The following is a 21,567-nucleotide window of genomic DNA, read 5'->3' as shown; positions in this document are numbered from 1 at the left end:
TGTCTGTGCTTCGCTCAGCGTGTGTGTGGATGGCTTGGATGGTGGGGTTGAAATTGTCTGAAGGCTCACTCATGCGGTGTCTACTACTTCTGTGGAAAGACTCAAATAACTACATGTTTCAAGAGCTCGGGCTCTTCTGGTACCTTTCTTCCTTCTAAACTGCAATGGACCTAGCTCGTCACATCATCCCTTTTCACTTTTCCTCTGTGACCTGGGCCACCAGGGTTCTTTGCAAACTCTATCTGCTGTGGTGGCTGCCATCATGACTTGCATAACTTTCTGTAGAAGTCAAGAAAATACAATGAAAGGGAAAGTAGACAGAGGACCAGAAAGATTTGGATGAGTTGCCAGCTCACATACATATTTAAAGGAGCATTGTTACATGTTTGTCAGCCTTGGGTTAGAAATCTTCAAAAAACACAGAGTAGAGAAAGTGTGTTTTTAAATCCAAAATAGAACTTATTTTTTACCTCCCCTGGGTTGCACAGTAAAAGATGAATTCCTTAAAGTGTCATGATTCCAGAAACCATTCATGTCAATTTTGCCACGGAACGGTGACAATGAACAATTTCTGTCTATCAACAAAAGAAGATTGGCTTGTGCTCTTTTCTTTATTTTTGGTGCTAGCAGCTGTACTTTGACGTACTTTTATCTTTCTGTCTGAATGGCTTTTTTGACACTTTTCTACATCATTTTTTTTAAGGAACAGTAGGGGTGCCTGGGTATCTCAGTTGCTTAAGCGTCAGACTCGGTATCAGCTCAGGTCATCATCTTGTGGTCGTGAGATGGAGCCTCGTGTCATACTGCATGCTCAGTGTAGAGCCTGCTTGGGATTCTCTCTTCCTCTCTCTACCCCTCCTCCACCTGTGCGCTCTCTCAAAATAAAACAAAATAAAGAAAAATAGATCTTCTTTGTTGTTCCTAACTTTTTCTTTTGTGATTTTACCCTCTGTAAGATGATCTTACCTCCTTTTCTGGCATGAACAATTCATGGTGGGAGAGGACTGCCAATATACATAATGGATTTTTCAAATTGACACTGTCCCCAGTAAGTGACAGTGTACTAGGGAAAACAACATTTCACACATTTCCAAAGTCTAAGTGTGGATATTAAAAGTTACACATTTCCTCAGCATCTTTGTCTTAGGTTTTGTTAAATTTCTCTAGGTGATATAAACAATCACTGGAACCTTCATTCTGAGCTCTTTATAATTTAGTTGGAGATAAGATCATTTAAACACTGTTAAATAACCATATTTGAAAAAATGCTAAATAAATGCTAGACAAAATGACACAGAAATTCTCAACTTTTTAGTTTTAGGAGTGAAATAACAGTAGCAACAACAAAGGTATAACTCAGCTTCTTTAGAAATTGCAGAAGTAAAAATTACATAAAAGTACTTCACCATCAGCTAATAATGCTCCCTATGAATTTCACATAAATGCAGATACAACTCAAAGCAGTAGGTATCAGCCGTGTCAACCACTAATCCTAAAGCTTGTTTTGAACAGCCGTTATCTCTCATTTTCCATATCTGGAAATTAGGATGAGCTGAGCACAATATGCTGAGCACAATATCCAGATTGTTATCCAATTCTTACTTTTATAAATATTTAACATACTCCTGACCCTTCGAGGCTGACATCCTACTGTGTGATTTTTGATAATATTGCACACAGCATTCTTAAATATATTGCATTTAGTGAGGTCTCATAGTAATGACTCTTAGCCATCAAAGTAGCCGGCGTATTCCCTGGGTCACCTGTATTTGCCAGCTGATTCCACGTGTTTAAGATAAACTCCACCTGGAATTTAAGGACTCTCTCTGTTACTCTTTGGCAGAGGAGCTCAGCCTGAAGTGGGTCCCTTGAAAATCTCATCTGGGGACAACATGTGGCTTCCTCTCTCAAGTTACTCAGAAGTGCTGTTAAATGATTTCACTTTCTATGTCTAGAAAACAGGGACTTGGTGTGATATACTCCTTGGGGTTTATTGGACTTTTGTTATGTTAACTTTAAAAATACTTTTCTTGGTTGCTTTCTTCTTCCCTTTTGAAATAGGGAACGACACATATCAATAACTTGGGAGGGCACTCTGTCAACTATGCGTTTTTCAAAGATTTAAGACATACTCCACACTCTTCAATGGCTCCTATTCCACTGAGGACTAGTTCTTACAACAATGCCCTTTAATAATGACCTGAGAGGTAGTTTGTGAACTGTCCCTTGGTGCCTCTCTGCCTTCATCTCCTCCTTTCTCTGCCTCCAACTTATTCAGCATCGGCCACTGTTTCTTGCTGTTCCTCAAACACACTGCTGATCTTCCCAACTTAGAACCCCCGCCCCCCCCTTTTTTTTTTACAACACACTTTTCTCAGACAACCTCATAGCTAACTGCCTTGCCTCCTTTAAATCTCAACCATTCTTGCCCATCATGTGCCCTCTGTTTAAAGTTGAAATTTTCAGCACAGGACTTACCGCCTTTTTGCACACTCTATCATTTTTTGAATGTATTATTTTATCATCCGTCTTTACTGTTAGAATCTAAGCATGTAGGGTAATGTCTGGGACATATTAGGTTCTCAGTAAATATTTATTAAAATAATTGTTTCACGCTGGGAATGTATTATAATAGTCACTTTTCCCAGGCCCTCTGAGAATCATGAAACCGACTGCAGACAGAGGCTATTCCTTTGATCTAAACTCACTTCTCTGCAAATGTAGCCTTCAGTCTAAGGCTAAGATTCCATGCTTAAAATAGTTAAAAGGCTTTCCTTGAATATAAAAGAGATTCTCAGAATCTAAGAAGAGTTGAGATTCTAGGCCTTCCATGGCAAGAAGGCTTATGGGTATTGCTGTGAGGACATGGTAGGACCTCAGGGCTGTGATTCCCCAAAGATGAGCATTTTGCCATCATAGTACAGAAGAGGCAGTGAAAAGAGACAGAACCAAGTGGGCCTGAAGAAACCCTACAGAGAGGCATCGGAGTTTATTCCAGATTGATGAAAACACTAAGCATTGAGCAAAGATTGGGGCTTAAGAATTAGATTTCATTTCCCACTGCCAAGCAAAATGAGAATTCTGAGAGAAAATTAAGTTCATTTAAAGAATGCAGAGGTTTGGGTTTGGATTTTGTTTGTTTTTTGGGTGTTTTTTGTTTTTTTTTTTTTTTTTTGGCGGGGCACTAGTTTTGTGGACTGAGATTTACATATCCTAGTTGAAGGCTAAAAATCTACCCCAAGAGTGGCAAATAGGTAAATGATAGCACACGGATACCTCATTGCTGATGACTTGTACATTTTCCCCTTTCTTCCCATGGTTTCTAGTCATTCTTTCATGCCCAGAGTGTAGGAGTGTCTTGTATATGTGTGTGTGCGTGTGTGTGCCCCGTGTTCTAATGTTTTTCATGTCAGTGTGTGCCTGTAATGCTCTTTGTTATCTGATAAACTCCTTAACCTATGGACTTGAAATCCTATTTCCATAGCTCCAGGTTTAAGTCATGTGCCTTGCTTATTGTCTCACAGCACTTTGGTTTTACTGAAAACATTTACTTCCCTAACTCCTTAACCGTAACCATCTTTATATTGTGCTTTTGTTATTTGCTCCATGATGCTCGGAAGATAGGTACTATTTGGTGCTGTTTCCGAGATCCTTCAGGGGTAAGTACTTTGAGATGCACTGTTCTTTAAAATAAACATTAATGTGTTATTTTTAGCAATTAAATAGGAGCAAAATAGCTTGCTAAGGTGCCACAGAGATAGTCTGCATTCTAATCAGTGTGCAGGGATATTCTAAACCCATACACTTTCTTCTCGATAGAGTTGCCTTTTGACATAGGATACAGTTTAACAGCCTGATTCCTATGTTACAAGGAGTTTTTATTTAAAAATTTCTTTAAATTTTTTTTTTTTATTTAAAGATGTATTTCCAGTTTTAGGAAATATAAGACTTAGTGGTGAGCAACTGATAATTCATGCAATGAAAGTTCCGGAATGAGCCAGGAGAAGCAGAGACTCCAGGAGCTGTAGATGGAGAAGGCTGGAGGCTGCTCACTGCCAGCACAGCCTCAGTTAAACTCACCTTCCTTCAGTACTCTTTTCAGTTTCACACACCCACGTGCTTTGCGTTGGTTCCACATACGTATGGATCTCTAACCAAAGGGGACACGGAAAAAATCCTAGGGAAAGATTCTGATCACAAGGTAGCATTGACCCAAAGTGGAAGCATACGATGATCGCCCAGATTCAAATACCTACCCATCCTTTGAGCAGGGGTCTGGAGGCTCTGGGGCTGGAGCCCTCCACTCTGCTGGGGGAAGGGGAGGGGGAAGAAGTTCCCCGAACAAAATGAGGTGTCCTTGTCAGAAGAAAGTAAAAGATGTTAGAGAGATTAAAACAGGTATGCGTTGGGGCGCCTGGGTGGCGCAGTCGGTTAAGCGTCCGACTTCAGCCAGGTCACGATCTCGCGGTCCGTGAGTTCGAGCCCCGCGTCAGGCTCTGTGCTGACGGCTCGGAGCCTGGAGCCTGTTTCCGATTCTGTGTCTCCCTCTCTCTCTGCCCCTCCCCCGTTCATGCTCTGTCTCTCTCTGTCCCAAAAATAAATAAAAAAACGTTGAAAAAAAAAATTTAAAACAGGTATGCGTTCCCCTAGTTGTCGAAATGTAATATCCCCAAATTTCTAGAGATCCCAGGAGCAACACATATTAAGTCAATTTAATTTAGAATTTCGTTCACAGTAATCTGCCTTTGGAATAAATTGAATCGCTTCCAATCAAGAGGAAGATTTAAAAGGATTATCTTATTCATTGTTTCTCAAATCCTGTCTTTATATGGAAGCTTAGGGGGAACTGGAATGACTCCCAGTGAGAACAACTCTTATTGAGTTATTCCACTTTTAAATCCAAAAATTACTTTGGAAATAGACCTGAATAAAATTCTGTAGTCGTCCAATGGAACACCCCTAACAGGGTAATTATAACACCTCCTGAGGCTACCAGGAACCAAATCCATTTAAGCAGTTACTTGAGCATCTAGTTCCTTTCTACTTCTTTCTAATGGAAAACAATTGGTTAGCTGGGCAGCTATAATGCACCTTTCCCAATATACCGGTTTTCATTTTTAAAGCCAATCTTTCCCACTGGAAACTATGTCTGAAGGAAATTGCTTTAAACAATGATATGCTCTTCTTGGGTCCATATTCCTTAGCCGTCTGTGTTTACTAATGCAGTTCAAGAGATTTCAAAGGTATTTAAGTTAATGTGGGAAAAGTAAATGGCATTTCTCATCTCCTCCCTTTATTTCACTATGGAAATGAACGTGGTAGACTCAATGCTTTATCTTCTAAAATGGCTAACTATTTTCTAATGTGAAATAAATGGATGCTGGCTGGTGGCAAAAAGACCAGTACAAGGTGATTTTGAAATCACTGTGGGAAGTGATGAACATTGATAACAGGGTGTAGAGTCAGTAGAAATGGAAAGGAAGACACAGTCTAATCATTTATAAAAGTAATATGGATGTTTCTACAAAATCTCATAATAACAAAGAGCATGTCATAAATACATATATTGATAAGAAAAAAGTGATTTAAGAAGTGCTAAGATTCCAAAGTGGAGGATATATTAAAAAATACGAATAGATATAAAATACAATGCTAGAGAGAATATTAAGTAACAGAATTCTGCATTGATAAACATGAATGGATGACCAAGATCAACCAGAGAGGAGAAAAACAACACAAACAAACATGGACTCAAATGGACAAATGGACAAATTGGACACAGAAATCAGAATATCAACCAAATGATCAATCAAGTGTGAGATTATAACAGACTTAATTTGGATATGAAAGAGCTCAGACATTGTGCCAATCACAGGTCTTTCTTACTATATTTATTAGGAGGAATTATAGCTGTCGTAAGCAGTCCAAGGCATCTGAGAAAAGGCCTAACATAAGAGAGCAAAAGTAAGGACAATTCTAAGGTGAAACACAGTTGGTATAAATTAAAATAGAAATTCTTGGGGCTTTCAGAAAAATACCTTTGCAAAATGTGTTCTTCATAACAAATACATGATTAAGTTGCCAGAGGGCCTAGGCATAAAGTGAAGATCGCTATTAAGAGAGTATACAAGAAAATAAATAAGCAAGCAAGTATTAATAAAGAATATGTAAAATAAATAAGTCCAATATACTTCCTCCCTCCCATTTCCTTCTTTTATTTGTTTTTTTAATTTTTTAATGTTTATTTTTGAGAGAGAGAGAGAGAGAGAGAATGAATAGGGGAAGGGCAGAGAGAGAGAAGGAGACACAGAATCTGAGACATGATCCAGGCTCTGAGCTGTCAGCACAGAGCCTGATGTGGGGCTTGAACTCATGAACTATGAGAACATGACCTGAGCCGAAGTCAGATGCCCAACCGATGAGCCACCCAAGTGCTCCTTTCTTTCCCTTCTTTTAGAAGTGAACATACTCTTTAAAAATATTTGAGTAAAGAAACAGAAATTTAAGGATGTGGTATACAAATATAAGGGTTATAACAGAATAAGAAATAAAATAAGTATATTGTTAGCAAAGATTTAGAATTATAGTATGGAACTATAATAAGTGTCAACTTCTATGGAAGGGTATAGATCATGTTTAATATTGACAAATTACCAAACAGGTATATGCATGTAACGTTTGTACTTCTTAAGATAATTATCTGAGGTCCGAAAACCAGACTATTTCAGAGTGTCTCTGGGTGGAAGACAGTAGACTTTTATTTTCATGTTCTATCCTTCAGAACTGACGAGATTTTATGATCCAGCACATGCCTTTCTCTTTTAGATAAAGCAAATTAAAAATAGTGAAATGAAATGATATCCATAAAGTATCATTGAAAAGATGAGTGCTACGCTCAAAAGATGATGAGCACGATTGCTTTTTACTATTGCTCATGCTTACTACCACCAGTGCTACTGGCCCAATACTCATATATTCTCACCGGATGTCATTACCTATTGGTCTGCGAGCATATAAAGCAACGGTTTTACTCCTTCAACAGCTTTTCCTGTAGGAGTCTGGCACAAGCACCCAGCTACTATCTCATCATAAGTAGTAATGATCTGTGTGAAGAAAGCAGTGACCTCTAGATGACAGATCTCGTTATATTTCTTTCGGCATTAAAAAATTCACAGTAAAGAAGATATGTCACTTCTGGTGAACCTAAAAACCAATGTCAGGCTATTATAATTTCTTTAAAATAAATACATCAGGTATGATGCTTAGAAGGACCAGACAGAAGCCTGCATCATCAGCATTCAGGGAGAGATTTCCCTACCACTCATTCCATCTTGTAGGACATATTAGGTTTTTGGTTTTTTTTTTTTTCCTCTGGGATATAGGCTAGGACTTGGTTAAGCCATCCAGCTTCTCCTTTTCCCAGGAGATAAAAGGAAGAGGGGATAAAGTGCAGCTGGACTGTTTCTACATCAAAGAGAGTATGAAGAGAATTCTTAAAGACTGTTCTGATTTTCTTTGCTTGGGAAAAAGGGAAATGAGACTCATGACAAAGCTGAAAAATTGGTCTGTAAAGCACACTCTTCAGAGTGAAAGATACTTATTTCTTCTGGTATTCCAGAGTTCCATACTTGACTTCATGAAACAGTTGAATCGACAGTAACAACACAAATGCCCCTGTTGATAGGAAATTGACATGGCACGGATGAAGCAATTAGGCATGCTGATGTATGTAGGAATCACAAGGAAGTGGAATCATGTGCATTGATAGCCACTGGTGGCAGTGACCTTAAGTGAGGTCCATTGTACAAATAGAGCCTTGATAACAGGATGAACTGCTGCTATGCACATTCTGTTTATTTAAGCAATGCTAGCTCCAGACGCAATCTATTGATTTCTCCCCTGAAACTGAAGTAGCAGTGGGTAAGCCAGGTTTCAAGAAAATCATTTCCTATCCCTGTTCATCTTAAGCAAGCACTGCTGGACTGTTAAACTGTATGGTGTCTTGGGTTCCAGGATGTTTTGTTTGTTTGTTTGTTTGTTTGTTTGGTAAGGGAGGGTTGGGACAGTAGAGTGTTGTTCTCTATTTTCTATAAACTAGTTCACTGTTTTGCTCTTTCATTCCACTCCTGCAAGTCCTTTGTGTCAACAACCGGAGTATAATGAGTACTCAATTTGATCATGCCAAGAGTACTCACTAGGGAGTTTCAAGATGAGTGGCTATTCCTCCTGCTATCTGAGGTGCCCTTCAAAACTAAGGTGAGAAATCAGATTCTGGAAACAGCAAAGAGAGGATTACCATGTTTGATGATGGTTAACCTGGTGCTGATCTTATGGAATCAGTCAGAGGTATTCTAGAGGTAGTAAATAAAGTGAAGAATTTTAAAATTCTAGGAATTCACATGGGGCTTATTTCAATTTGCTGTGTATCGGTACCATTAAGGAAGTTGAGACTATCCAGCAGCCGTCAACTACTATGCATAATCAACACATGCTTGGACAATAACTATTATGTTTTGGTTACCTAGTAAGCCAGAAGCTTTTAGCAAGTAATCTCTATAATTTAATCACTTTCTAAGGTAAATATTATTTGTCTGATATACAAGATGAGGAAACTGAAGCTCAGCAAGTGTAAGTTTGTGCTTAAGGTGACATAGCTCCTAAGTACCTAATCTAAGTTTCAAGTTAGGATATTTTATCCTAAAGCCCTTTCTCTTCTTACTATACTGTGTGGATATCAGGTAATCATGTATTTTAGCAATGGTCTTTGCATATGATGCCTTTTCTTCCCTTTGAACTTGTAGTATCATCAACCAATCTGGCCTATGGAAAGTTAAGATGTGAGGTGTCTGGGAGTTACCAGATTTTGAGCTTTAAATGCAAGCATTCCATGAATGGTGGCTCCAGAGGACATCTGACATCCCTGTTCTCCTCCTACTTTCTTTTCTTATATTCAAAAGCAAGTCAATGTGTGTGATAATGATACATCTAATTTATGGGGAACCCGAGTGGCTCAGTTGGTTAAACTCCAACTCTTGATTTTGGCCAGGACATGGTCTCACGGTCTTTGGGTTCCATCCCTGCATTGGGTTGTGTGCTGACAGAGGGGAGCTTGCTTGGGATTCTCTGTCTCTACTCCTCTCTCTGCCCTTCCCCTGCCTGCACTCTCTCTCTCTTTCAAAATAAATAACTAAACTTAAAAAAAAAACAATTTATACATCTAGTGATAAGTTCTATTTATGTTAAAAGAGTTCATATAATACTTTAAAGAATACCAATCTAAAATATATTGTATGTGTACTGTGTTCTTACAGTCAAGATATTTTTTTTTTTTTTGCTGTTATGGCTGTCATTTAAAAGAATTAACACCTCATCTTGACAGACATTTTTATTAAATTTTTTTAATGTTTATTTATTTTTGAGAGAGAGAGACAGAGTGTGAGCCAGGGAGGGTCAGAGAGAGACGGAAACACAGAATCCAAAGCAGGCTCCAGGCTCCGAGCTGTCAGCACAGAGCCTGACGCGAGGTCCAAACTCGCAAACTGTGAGATCATGACCTGAGCCAAAGTCAGACACCCAACTGACTGAGCCACCCAGGCGTCTCATTGACAGATATATTTTAATAAATCTCTTCTACACCTGACCTTTTTAGTAAGTTATTTATTAATTGATTTGTAGACATAGCATTTAAAAGTTGAGGTGCACTGCTTTCTCTCCCCGCTCCAACCCCCACCTATGGGGCTGTGCCACTCTCACTCAGAGCTCCCGGCTCCTGCCAAGCTAGTGCCACTGCAGTCTCTCTCCAGCCATAATCATGATCATCTACCAGGACCTCATCAGCTGTGATGAGATGGTCTCTGACATCTACAAGATCCTGGAGATCATGGAAAGGCTGTGCCTGGAGATGGAGAGGAAGATGGTCAGCAGGACAGAGGGTAACATTGATGACTCACTTATTGGTGGAAATGCCTCCATCGAAGACCCCGGAGGTGAAGGCACTGAGAGCACAGTCATTGCTGGTGTTGATATTGTCATGAACCATCACTTGCGGGAAATTACATTCACAAAAGAAGCCTACAAGAAGTACATCAAAGATTACATGAAATAAGCCAAAGGCAAAGGACTTGAAGAACAGATCAGAAAGAGTAAAACCTTTTATGCGGGCTGCAGAACAAATCAAGCACATCCTTGTTCATTTCCAAAACTACCATTCTCTATGAAAACCTTAGTCCAGATGGTGTGGCTGTTCCGCTGGACTATCATGAGGATGGTGTGACCCCATCTATGATTGTCTTTAAGAATGGTTTAGAAATGGAAAAAAAATGTTAATGAATTTGGCTATTAGATTGGATGTATCACCTATTATCTGTCATAACTGACTGCTGTCCATCCACACAACACCAAGACTTGGACAAATGGGACTGATGTCATCTTGAGCTCTTCATTTATCTTGACTTTGATTTATCTTGGCTTTGTTTTTAAGAAAAAATATCATGTCATATAGGTTGTCTGAAAATGAAATGCATTTAAACTCATTTGACAGAATGCCTCTTAGTTTAATACATATTTAAATCCATCTGTTCTGGAGAAGCTAGACCCTAATCGTAGACTACTGCTAGAAAGCATAAGACTACTTGCACATAACTGCTCCAGTGAAAACTACTTCTGGGAATGGAATATAAAAACAAGAATCAAAAGTCTTGGGGGGGTTCCGGAAGATGGCGGCGTAGGAGGACGCTGGGCTCACAGCGCGTCCTGCCGATCACTTAGATTCCACCTACACCTGCCTAAAGAACCCAGAAAACCGCCAGAGGATTAGCAGAACGGAGTCTCCGGAGTCAAGCGCAGACGAGAGGCCCACGGAAGAGGGTAGGAAGGGCGGCGAGGCGGTGCGCGCTCCACGGACTGGCAGGAGGGAGCCGGGGCGGAGGGGCGGCTCGCCGGCCAAGCAGAGCCCCCGAGTCTGGCTGGCAAAAGCGGAGGGGCCGGACAGACTGTGTTCCGACAGCAAGCGCGACTTAGCGTCTGGGAGGTCATAAGTTAACAGCTCTGCTCGGAAAGCGGGAAGGCTGGAGGACAAAGGGAGGGAGAGCTGCTGAGCCCCCGGAGGGCAGAGCTCAGCTGGGCGGGGAACAAAGGCGCCAGCGCCATCTCCCCCGCCCATCCCCCAGCCAAAATCCCAAAGGGAACCAGTTCCTGCCAGGGAACTTGCTCGCTCCGCGCAAACACCCAACTCTGTGCTTCTGCGGAGCCAAACCTCCGGCAGCGGATCTGACTCCCTCCCGCTGCCACAGGGCTCCTCCTGAAGTGGATCACCTAAGGAGAAGCGAGCTAAGACTGCCCCTCCAGCCCCCGTGCACCTTGCCTACCCACCCCAGCTAATACGCCAGATCCCCAGCAACACAAGCCTGGCAGTGTGCAAGTAGCCCAGACGGGACACGCCACCCCACAGTGAATCCCGCCCCTAGGAGAGGGGAAGAGAATGCACACACCAGTCTGACTGTGGCCCCAGCAGTGGGCTGGGGGCAGACATCGGGTCGGACTGCGGCCCCGCCCACTAACTCCAGTTATACACCACAGCACAGGGGAAGTGCACTGCAGGTCCTCACCACGCCAGGGACTCTCCAAAATGACCAAACGGAAGAATTCCCCTCAGAAGAATCTCCAGGAAATAACAACAGCTAATGAACTGATCAAAAAGGATTTAAATAATATAACAGAAAGTGAATTTAGAATAATAGTCATAAAATTAATCGCTGGGCTTGAAAACAGTATACAGGACAGCAGAGAATCTCTTGCCACAAAGATCGAGGGACTAAGGAACAGTCACTAGGAGCTGAAAAACGCTTTAAACGAAATGCAAAACAAAATGGAATCCACGATGGCTCGGCTTGAAGAGGCAGAGGAGAGAATAGGTGAACTAGAAGATAAAGTTATGGAGAAAGAGGAAGCTGAAAGAAAGAGAGATAAAAAAATCCAGGAGTATGAGGGGAAAATTAGAGAACTAAGTGATACACTAAAAAAAAATAATATACGCATAATTGGTATCCCAGAGGAGGAAGAGAGAGGGAAGGGTGCTGAAGGGGTACTTGAAGAAATTATAGCTGAGAACTTCCCTGAACTGGGGAAGGAAAAAGGCATTGAAATCCAAGAGGCACAGAGAACTCCCTTCAGACGTAACTTGAATCGATCTTCTGCACGACATATCATAGTGAAACTGGCAAAATACAAGGATAAAGAGAAAATTCTGAAAGCAGCAAGGGATAAACGTGCCCTCACATATAAAGGGAGACCTATAAGACTCGTGACTGATCTCTCCTTTGAAACTTGGCAGGCCAGAAAGGCTTGGCACGATATCTACAGTGTGCTAAACAGAAAAAATATGCAGCCGAGAATCCTTTATCCAGCAAGTCTGTCATTTAGAATAGAAGGAGAGATAAAGGTCTTCCCAAACAAACAAAAACTGAAGGAATTTGTCACCACGAAACCAGCCCTACAAGAGATCCTAAGGGGGATCCTGTGAGACAAAGTACCAGAGACATCACTACAAGCATAAAACATACAGACATCACAATGACTCTAAACCCATATCTTTCTATAATAACACTGAATGTAAATGGATTAAATGCGCCAACTAAAAGACATAGGGTATCAGAATGGATAAAAAAACAAGACCCATCTATTTGCTGTCTACAAGAGACTCATTTTAGATTTGAGGACACCTTTAGATTGAGAGTGAGGGGATGGAGAACTGTCTATCATGCTCCTGGAAGCCAAAAGAAAGCTGGAGTAGCCATACTTATATCAGACAAACTAGACTTTAAATTAAAGGCTGTAACAGGAGATGAAGAAGGGCATTATATAATAATCACAGGGTCTATCCACCAGGAAGAGCTAACTATTATAAATGTCTATGCGCCAAATACCCGAGCCCCCAGATATATAAAACAATTACTCATAAACATAAGCAACCTTATTGATAAGAATGTGGTCATTGCAGGGGACTTTAACACCCCACTTACAGAAATGGATAGATCATGTAGACACACAGTCAATAAAGAAACAAGGGCCCTGAATGATACATTGGATCAGATGGACTTGACAGATATATTTAGGACTCTGCATCCCAAAGCAACAGAATATACTTTCTTCTCGAGTGCACATGGAACATTCTCCAAGATAGATCATATACTGGGTCACAAAACAGCCCTTCATAAGTTTACAAGAATTGAAATTATACCATGCATACTTTCAGACCACAATGCTATGAAGCTTGAAATCAACCACAGGAAAAAGTCTGGAAAACCTCCAAAAGCATGGAGGTTAAAGAACACCCTACTAACGAATGAGTGGGTCAACCAGGCAATTAGAGAAGAAATTAAAATATATATGGAAACAAACGAAAATGAAAATACAACAATCCAAACGCTTTGGGATGCAGCGAAGGCAGTCCTGAGAGGAAAATACATTGCAATCCAGGCCTATCTCAAGAAACAAGAAAAATACCAAATACAAAATCTAACAGCACACCTAAAGGAAATGGAAGCAGAACAGCAAAGGCAGCCTAAACCCAGCAGAAGAAGAGAAATCATAAAGATCAGAGCAGAAATAAACAATATAGAATCTAAAAAAACTGTAGAGCAGATCAACGAAACCAAGAGTTGGTTTTTTGAAAAAATAAACAAAATTGACAAACCTCTAGCCAGGCTTCTCAAAAAGAAAAGGGAGATGACCCAAATAGATAAAATCATAAATGAAAATGGAATGATTACAACCAATCCCTCAGAGATACAAACAATTATCAGGGAATACTATGAAAAATTATATGCCAGCAAATTGGACAACCTGGAAGAAATGGACAAATTTCTAAACACCCACACTCTTCCAAAACTCAATCAGGAGGAAATAGAAAGCTTGAACAGACCCATAACCAGCGAAGAAATTGAATCGGTGATCAAAAATCTCCCAACAAATAAGAGTCCAGGACCAGATGGCTTCCCAGGGGAGTTCTACCAGACATTTAAAGCAGAGATAATACCTATCCTTCTCAAGCTATTCCAAGAAATAGAAAGGGAAGGAAAACTTCCAGACTCATTCTATGAAGCCAGTATTACTTTGATTCCTAAACCAGACAGAGACCCAGTAAAAAAAGAGAACTACAGGCCAATATCCCTGATGAATATGGATGCAAAAATTCTTAATAAGATACTAGCAAATCGAATTCAACAGCATATCAAAAGAATTATTCACCATGATCAAGTGGGATTCATTCCTGGGATGCAGGGCTGGTTCAACATTCGCAAATCGATCAACGTGATACATCACATTAACAAAAAAAAAGAGAAGAACCATATGATCCTGTCAATCGATGCAGAAAAGGCCTTTGACAAAATCCAGCACCCTTTCTTAATAAAAACCCTTGAGAAAGTCGGGATAGAAGGAACATACTTAAAGATCATAAAGGCCATTTATGAAAAGCCCACAGCTAACATCATCCTCAACGGGGAAAAACTGAGAGCTTTTTCCCTGAGATCAGGAACACGACAGGGATGCCCACTGTCACCGCTGCTGTTTAATATAGTGCTGGAAGTTCTAGCATCAGCAATCAGACAACAAAAGGAAATCAAAGGCATCAAAATTGGCAAAGATGAAGTCAAGCTTTCGCTTTTTGCAGATGACATGATATTATACATGGAAAATCCGATAGACTCCACCAAAAGTCTGCTAGAACTGATACATGAATTCAGCAAAGTTGCAGGATACAAAATCAATGTGCAGAAATCAGTTGCATTCTTATACACTAACAATGAAGCAACAGAAAGACAAATGAAGAAACTGATCCCATTCACAATTGCACCAAGAAGCATAAAATACCTAGGAATAAATCTAACCAAAGATGTAAAAGATCTGTATGCTGAAAACTATAGAAAGCTTATGCAGGTAATTGAAGAAGATATAAAGAGATGGAAAGACATTCCCTGCTCATGGATTGGAAGAATAAATATTGTCAAAATGTCAATACTACCCAAAGCTATCTACACATTCAATGCAATCCCAATCAAAATTGCACCAGCATTCTTCTCGAAACTAGAACAAGCAATCCTAAAATTCATATGGAACCACAAAAGGCCCCGAATAGCCAAAGTAATTTTGAAGAAGAAGACCAAAGCAGGAGGCATCACAATCCCAGACTTTAGCCTCTACTACAAAGCTGTCATCATCAAGACAGCATGGTATTGGCATAAAAACAGACACATAGACCAATGGAATAGAATAGAAACCCCAGAACTAGACCCACAAACGTATGGCCAACTCATCTTTGACAAAGCAGGAAAGAACATCCAATGGAAAAAAGACAGTCTCTTTAACAAATGGTGCTGGGAGAACTGGACAGCAACATGCAGAAGGTTGAAACTAGACCACTTTCTCACACCATTCACAAAAATCAACTCAAAATGGATAAAGGACCTGAATGTGAGACAGGAAACCATGAAAACCTTAGAGGAGAAAGCAGGAAAAGACCTCTCTGACCTCAGCCGTAGCAATCTCTTACTCGGCACATCCCCAAAGGCAAGGGAATTAAAAGCAAAAGTGAATTACTGGGACCTTATGAAGATAAAAAGCTTCTGCACAGCAAAGGAAACAACCAACAAAACTAAAAGGCAACCAACGGAATGGGAAAAGATATTTGCAAATGACACATCGGACAAAGGGCTAGTATCCAAAATCTATAAAGAGCTCATCAAACTCCACACCCGAAAAACAAATAACCCAGTGAAGAAATGGGCAGAAAACATGAATAGACACTTCTCTAAAGAAGACATCCGGATGGCCAACAGGCACATGAAAAGATGTTCAACGTCGCTCCTTATCAGGGAAATACAAATCAAAACCACACTCAGATACCACCTCATGCCAGTCAGAGTGGCCAAAATGAAGAAATCAGGAGACTATAGATGCTGGAGAGGATGTGGAGAAACAGGAACCCTCTTGCACTGTTGGTGGGAATGCAAATTGGTGCAGCCGCTCTGGAAAGCAGTGTGGAGGTTCCTCAGAAAATTAAAAATAGACCTACCCTATGACCCAGCAATAGCACTGCTAGGAATGTATCCAAGGGATACAGGAGTACTGATGCATAGGGGCACCTGTACCCCAATGTTTATAGCGGCACTCTCAACAATAGCCAAATTATGGAAAGAGCCTAAATGTCCATCAACTGATGAATGGATAAAGAAATTGTGGTTTATATACACAATGGAATACTACGTGGCAATGAGAAAAAATGAAATATGGCCTTTTGTAGCAACATGGATGGAACTGGAGAGTGTGATGCTAAGTGAAATAAGCCATACAGAGAAAGACAGATACCATATGGTTTCACTCTTATGTGGATCCTGAGAAACATAACAGAAACCCATGGGGGAGGGGAAGGAAAAAAAAAAAAAAAAAGAGGTTAGAGTGGGAGAGAGCCAAAGCATAAGAGACTGTTAAAAACTGAGAACAAACTGAGGGTTGATGGGGGGTGGGAGGGAGGGCAGGGTGGGTGATGGGTATTGAGGAGGGCACCTTTTGGGATGAGCACTGGGTGTTGTATCGAAACCAATTTGACAGTAAATTTCATATATTAAAAAATAAAAAAAAAATAAAAAAAAAAAAAAAGAATCAAAAGTCTTAATTCTGAGTTCAAGTAAAGGGGAAAGACCATGCTTATAGCTGTGCCTACATTGAAGTGGACTCCTTACCCATTTCATCACCTACAAATGGAAGTAATTAACTGTGAAAGAGATTATCAAAGGAGTCAAATGAGACTAATACAGGTGGAAGCAAAAGAAAAAAAGTTGAGATACATTGTGTAGTAAACCCCTATCTCATAAAGGAAGTTGAATAGGAAAACAGTCTATATGTAGTCCCCAGAATTGAAATATTAAGCCATCCATTGCTTGGACAGATATTAATTGACTCAAACATTTTCTAGCAAAAGGTATTCTATATTCAAAAGTCAGACATTTTATTGAAATACTTATAAAATATAATTTTAGTAAGGGCTAATAAATTTACACAGCACCAATTTAAACAAAATATGATTATGTTAGGATACATAAATTTGACATTGAATATACTTATACTTCCACTTTTTTGTATGTGGAGACAACTCTGTTAAAATAATGAAACACCGAAATCATTTATGGGAAAAGTCCCAGTTGCTGCATGAAAACAAGTTAGTTCTATATCCAAACAAACAAACATACAAACAGATAAAAGAATCATCCAAAGTAAAAAGTTTAAATTTTAACAGTCTATAGTTTTATTTATTTATTCATTCGTTCATTCATTCATTTATTATTTTTTGTTTTAGAGAGAGAGAGCGTGTGAGTGAGAAGAGAGGCAGAGGGAGGGAGAGAGAATCTTAGCAGACTCCATGCTCAGTGAGGAGCCCAGCATGGGGCACATTCCTATGACCTTGGGATCATGACCTGAGCCAAAATCAAGAGTTGGATGCCCAACTGGCTGAGCCACTCAAGAGGTCCTGAAGTTTTTTTTTTTTTTTTTTTTTAACATATTAAGAACCTGATGAGAATGACTTGCATAATATTTATAATCATATTTTAGTTTTAAAAGATGGCCACCAAATTCTTAAAAAAATGGCTGTTCCATTTGCCAATGAGCAATATAAAAATGTCTTACTCTTCTTGTATCTATAGAAGTTCATATAGATAGTACCTTCTAACGTGTAGTATTACAACTACAACTGTATAATTTCATGGTGATTTATTTCTAAAAGTGTGTTTTATCATCTAAATAGTCAGTATCAATTACGCTGAACTGGGATACTATATAAAAGGCCTTCAGGTCATTCCATATTGGAAAGCTATAGGCAGTGGTCAATAATAAAAATTGTTATTTGTGCAAATTATGTGAATTAAGTTGTCAAAGAGATATGTGAATTCTTACTAAAGAAATCACTGTTCTTAAATGACTTTAAGTGCAAGTGACTTCTATTTTTATGAGGTATTAGCTCAGAAAATCAAACTGCCATTTAATTTTGCTCTGGTGATCCTATTGTCTTCATTTCATGTCCTTCTTGGGATACATTTTTCTCTGTATTTTTGAAGATTTATTCATGAACTCCCATTAGCATTAATAGGGGTTGTATAACTCTATCCCCTACACAGCCAGTGGTAAATGAAATCCCTTTGGCATAATTTTCAGGCATTTAAATGAGTCTCGGGTTTTATAAAATACAATTATGGTGCAATGTTACTAATGTAAATACCGAGAAGGTATGGGAGAGGGAATTAAAGGTGCCCTTTATAATGACACATGAGAGGCCACACTTTCTCAAATTGAAAGACACAATTGAGAGAACTTGTCACATTATCCATCTGATGATCACTAGTTTGGGGAATAGTCCTACCTAACATGGAATTAATAGATATTAAATCCAAAATCTGACTTAACCATCAGTTCACATAGCTTTTTTTTTTTCAATACTAGAAACAATGGCAAAAAATTTTATTGCTGGTGATTCATTTTTTAATCTGCAGGTAGAGTATTTACAGCTTACCTTGCTTCCAAAAGACTGTAATTAGTTACAGAGTTGTTTAATTTGAGTACCCCAATGTTAGGAGAGTTCTATAATTTCCAGTAAGAAGGCTACACATAATGATAAGCCATTTGGAAGTAGGGCACATGCAATTTGTAGTGCTAAAGTTGTCAAGCTTTGAAGATATCAAGAATGGGAACTTTTTTCTGTACTTAAAACATATGCTAGGATGGGGCGCCTGGGTGGCTTGGTCGGTTGAGCGTCCAACTTCGGCCCAGGTCATGATCTCACGGTCCGTGAGTTCGAGCCCCGCATCGGGCTCTGTGCTGACAGCTCAGAGCCTGGAGCCTGTTTCAGATTCTGTGTCTCCCTCTCTCTCTGCCCCTCCCCTGTTCATGCTCTGTCTCTCTCTGTCTCAAAAATAAATAAACGTTAAAAAAAAAACATAATGCTAGGCACCTAATATAAGGTAGAATTTGGTTTCTGCCTTGTAAATAAGTGCACCGCATATTACGAATACAATACAGATATATCAGGAAATCATACCTTTCATAAATTTTGTCCTTATCTCCTATCACTCTTCCTTTAATGCCACTGTTGGTCATTTGTGTCTTTGTATCTCCAAGGAATATTAAAATATCTTTGGGAGCTTTTTATAAAAATGAACTGGAAGCAACCTACTGGTTGTTTACAAGTCAGAAAGGAGCAACATGCTAAGATCATAACAACTTAGTGAGACTCTTCCACCAGAAAATCCAGCCAAGAATCCATATTTGTTGGCATGGAACATGTTGCACACTGGGAGAAGTGAGACCACAGGGTTAAATAGGGAGGGTATTGGAAGGGGTAGAAGGAACGTCTCTGACCACTACTTCCTACTGAATTTGAAGCTGGTTCTGCTCTCAGTAGTGGCTAGAGATGACAATTAGAACCCATCTCATTGATTCAGGTCAGTGCTTGCTTCATAGTGCTGGGCTATGAGGGGCAGGTTTTTGGTTTAGACAGACCTGGATTAGTGCCCTTTATCTGTACATAAATAAATGAAACCTTCCAAACCTCATTTTGTGAATCCATAATTGTTGACAGTTTTTACCACTGAAGAAGACAATGGATGAGGTGGCACCTGGTATGATACTTGGCATGTCATGATGTTCTCTTGCATCAAGGCAGAAGTTTTCTGGAACTGGCAGCTACCATTACCAGCGGTGAGATTTGGTTTTTTGTATTACAACTACAGATTTAAGAAAAAAGGTAGTCTTAAGCTGGACACACACCATGTTTGAACTTAAACTAGTTTCATCTCATAAATAATTTTAAATGATTTTACATATGTTTAGGTATTTAATGAAGAACATCAGTTCTGGTGGCAGTCTCTCCTTATGTGTTGCCCACCCTTTCTATGGTGGGTATCACCGTGGTTCTTTCCCCACAGCAGCTATCCGAGATCATGATATTTTGGAATGCATGTGAATTGCAGTCATCACTAGAAGTCCACTGTAACAGGCTCAGAGTGTTATGAGAAGTGTGCATGAAATGCCGCACGATGATATCACATAATTTGTCTTTAGATCAGGTAAGCTTAATTATATTTTTGAGTGAAAAAGCCTGAATTCCTGTTACAGTTATGGTCTCATGTTTATTTTCTTTACTCTACTCTTCTGAAACCCATGGTGTTTGGAGAAAACTAATCTGTCAGCTTTTAAAGATGAATTAGATGAATTACAGATATCTGTTTCAACAAATAGATCTTGAATTCTTATTATTTTCCAGAATGAATATGAGGTCTTTGTGCCCATCTAATCAGCGCAAGTGATGTTTAAGTTGTTTTTTGGGGGGGGGGGGTCCATTGATTCTAAGGAACACTCTCTGGGTCACACAGGTAACACGGAAGAACCAAGATATGGCCAACGTTCTATTAGGTGTTTTTCTGGAAATATGTTAATCTCTGCTGAGTCCACTTGCAGGAAAGCACACACACCCATACACAAAAACAGATTTATTAACAAACACATGGGAAGCTTGGTCCCTCAGGATTTGGTTGTTAGGGATGGCACGATTTTACCCATAACATGAGTAACAATTTTACCACACCCTTCAAGGAAAACACTCCCCCTGTCTAGAATACATGCTTAAACAAAATTGAACTTGCTTCTAACACCGTGAAGGTTTTCAGGTTGTGCAGTCCCTATTTCAGAGACAGACTGAAAGGATTTGAAGAGCATAAGTGCTTGAAAGAGAAAAGTCTAATTAATTTCCTTGTCAAATCCTTAATTTCAGTACTATGATTGTAAGAGATTCTCCCACTTCTTTTCTTTTAACTCTTTCTGTCCCAATTTGTGGTTATGAAAGTCCTCATGAATTACTATGGTATTTCAACAGCTGCATATGAGGGCTGGAGAAACATTCCAATATTAGATGATTCAAATGACTCTTACGTTTGTATATATGTAAATCTAAACCAGGGTTCAGTAAACTCTGTTCCACTGTCTTTACCTGGAAGCAGTTTCTTTTGGTAAAACAGCCATTCTCATTCATTTATGTATCATCCACACTACTTTCACGTTACACGGACAGAGTTGAGTAGTTGTAACAGAACACTATGACCCTGACCCTCAAATATTTACAGTCTGTTTTCATAAAAAGTTTGGCAGCCCCTAAATAAATGTACATAAAGGGTATTACTAATTTTTATATTGGCCACTAGATATACAGTTCATGTTAGAATCACAGTTTCCTCGTTAGAAAATAATTATATTTATTTTAGTCTTAATTACATGAAACTAAACTTCATATGAATAAGTTTGCTTAACTTTTTATGTTCCTCACTTATAATTTCTATGTTGTCTATGAAAATGAATAGAAAATTTTGAATATTTTAGAAGAAAATACTTAAAAAATTTTTCGAGTTTATTTATTTATTCTGAGAGAGAGAGTGAGGACAAGCAGGTGAGGGGCAGAGAGAGAAGGAGAGAGAATCCAACGCAGGCTCCATATCGTCAGTGCAGAGGCTGATGCGGGGCTGGAAC

General features: G+C 39.4%; 1 pseudogene; it reads left to right on the top strand.

Annotated features, from left to right (window-relative positions):
• The first annotated feature begins 9,811 nt into the window (after nucleotides 1-9,811).
• LOC132682712 (translationally-controlled tumor protein-like) lies at nucleotides 9,812-10,326 on the top strand (annotated as a pseudogene).
• The last annotated feature ends 11,241 nt before the right edge of the window (nucleotides 10,327-21,567 follow it).

This window comes from Panthera onca, chromosome C2 (genome assembly GCF_046562875.1).
Source record: "Panthera onca isolate mPanOnc1 chromosome C2, mPanOnc1 haplotype 2, whole genome shotgun sequence".
Classification (NCBI taxonomy): Eukaryota; Metazoa; Chordata; class Mammalia; order Carnivora; family Felidae; genus Panthera; species Panthera onca.
This window is presented reverse-complemented; position numbering and strand designations above follow the sequence as displayed.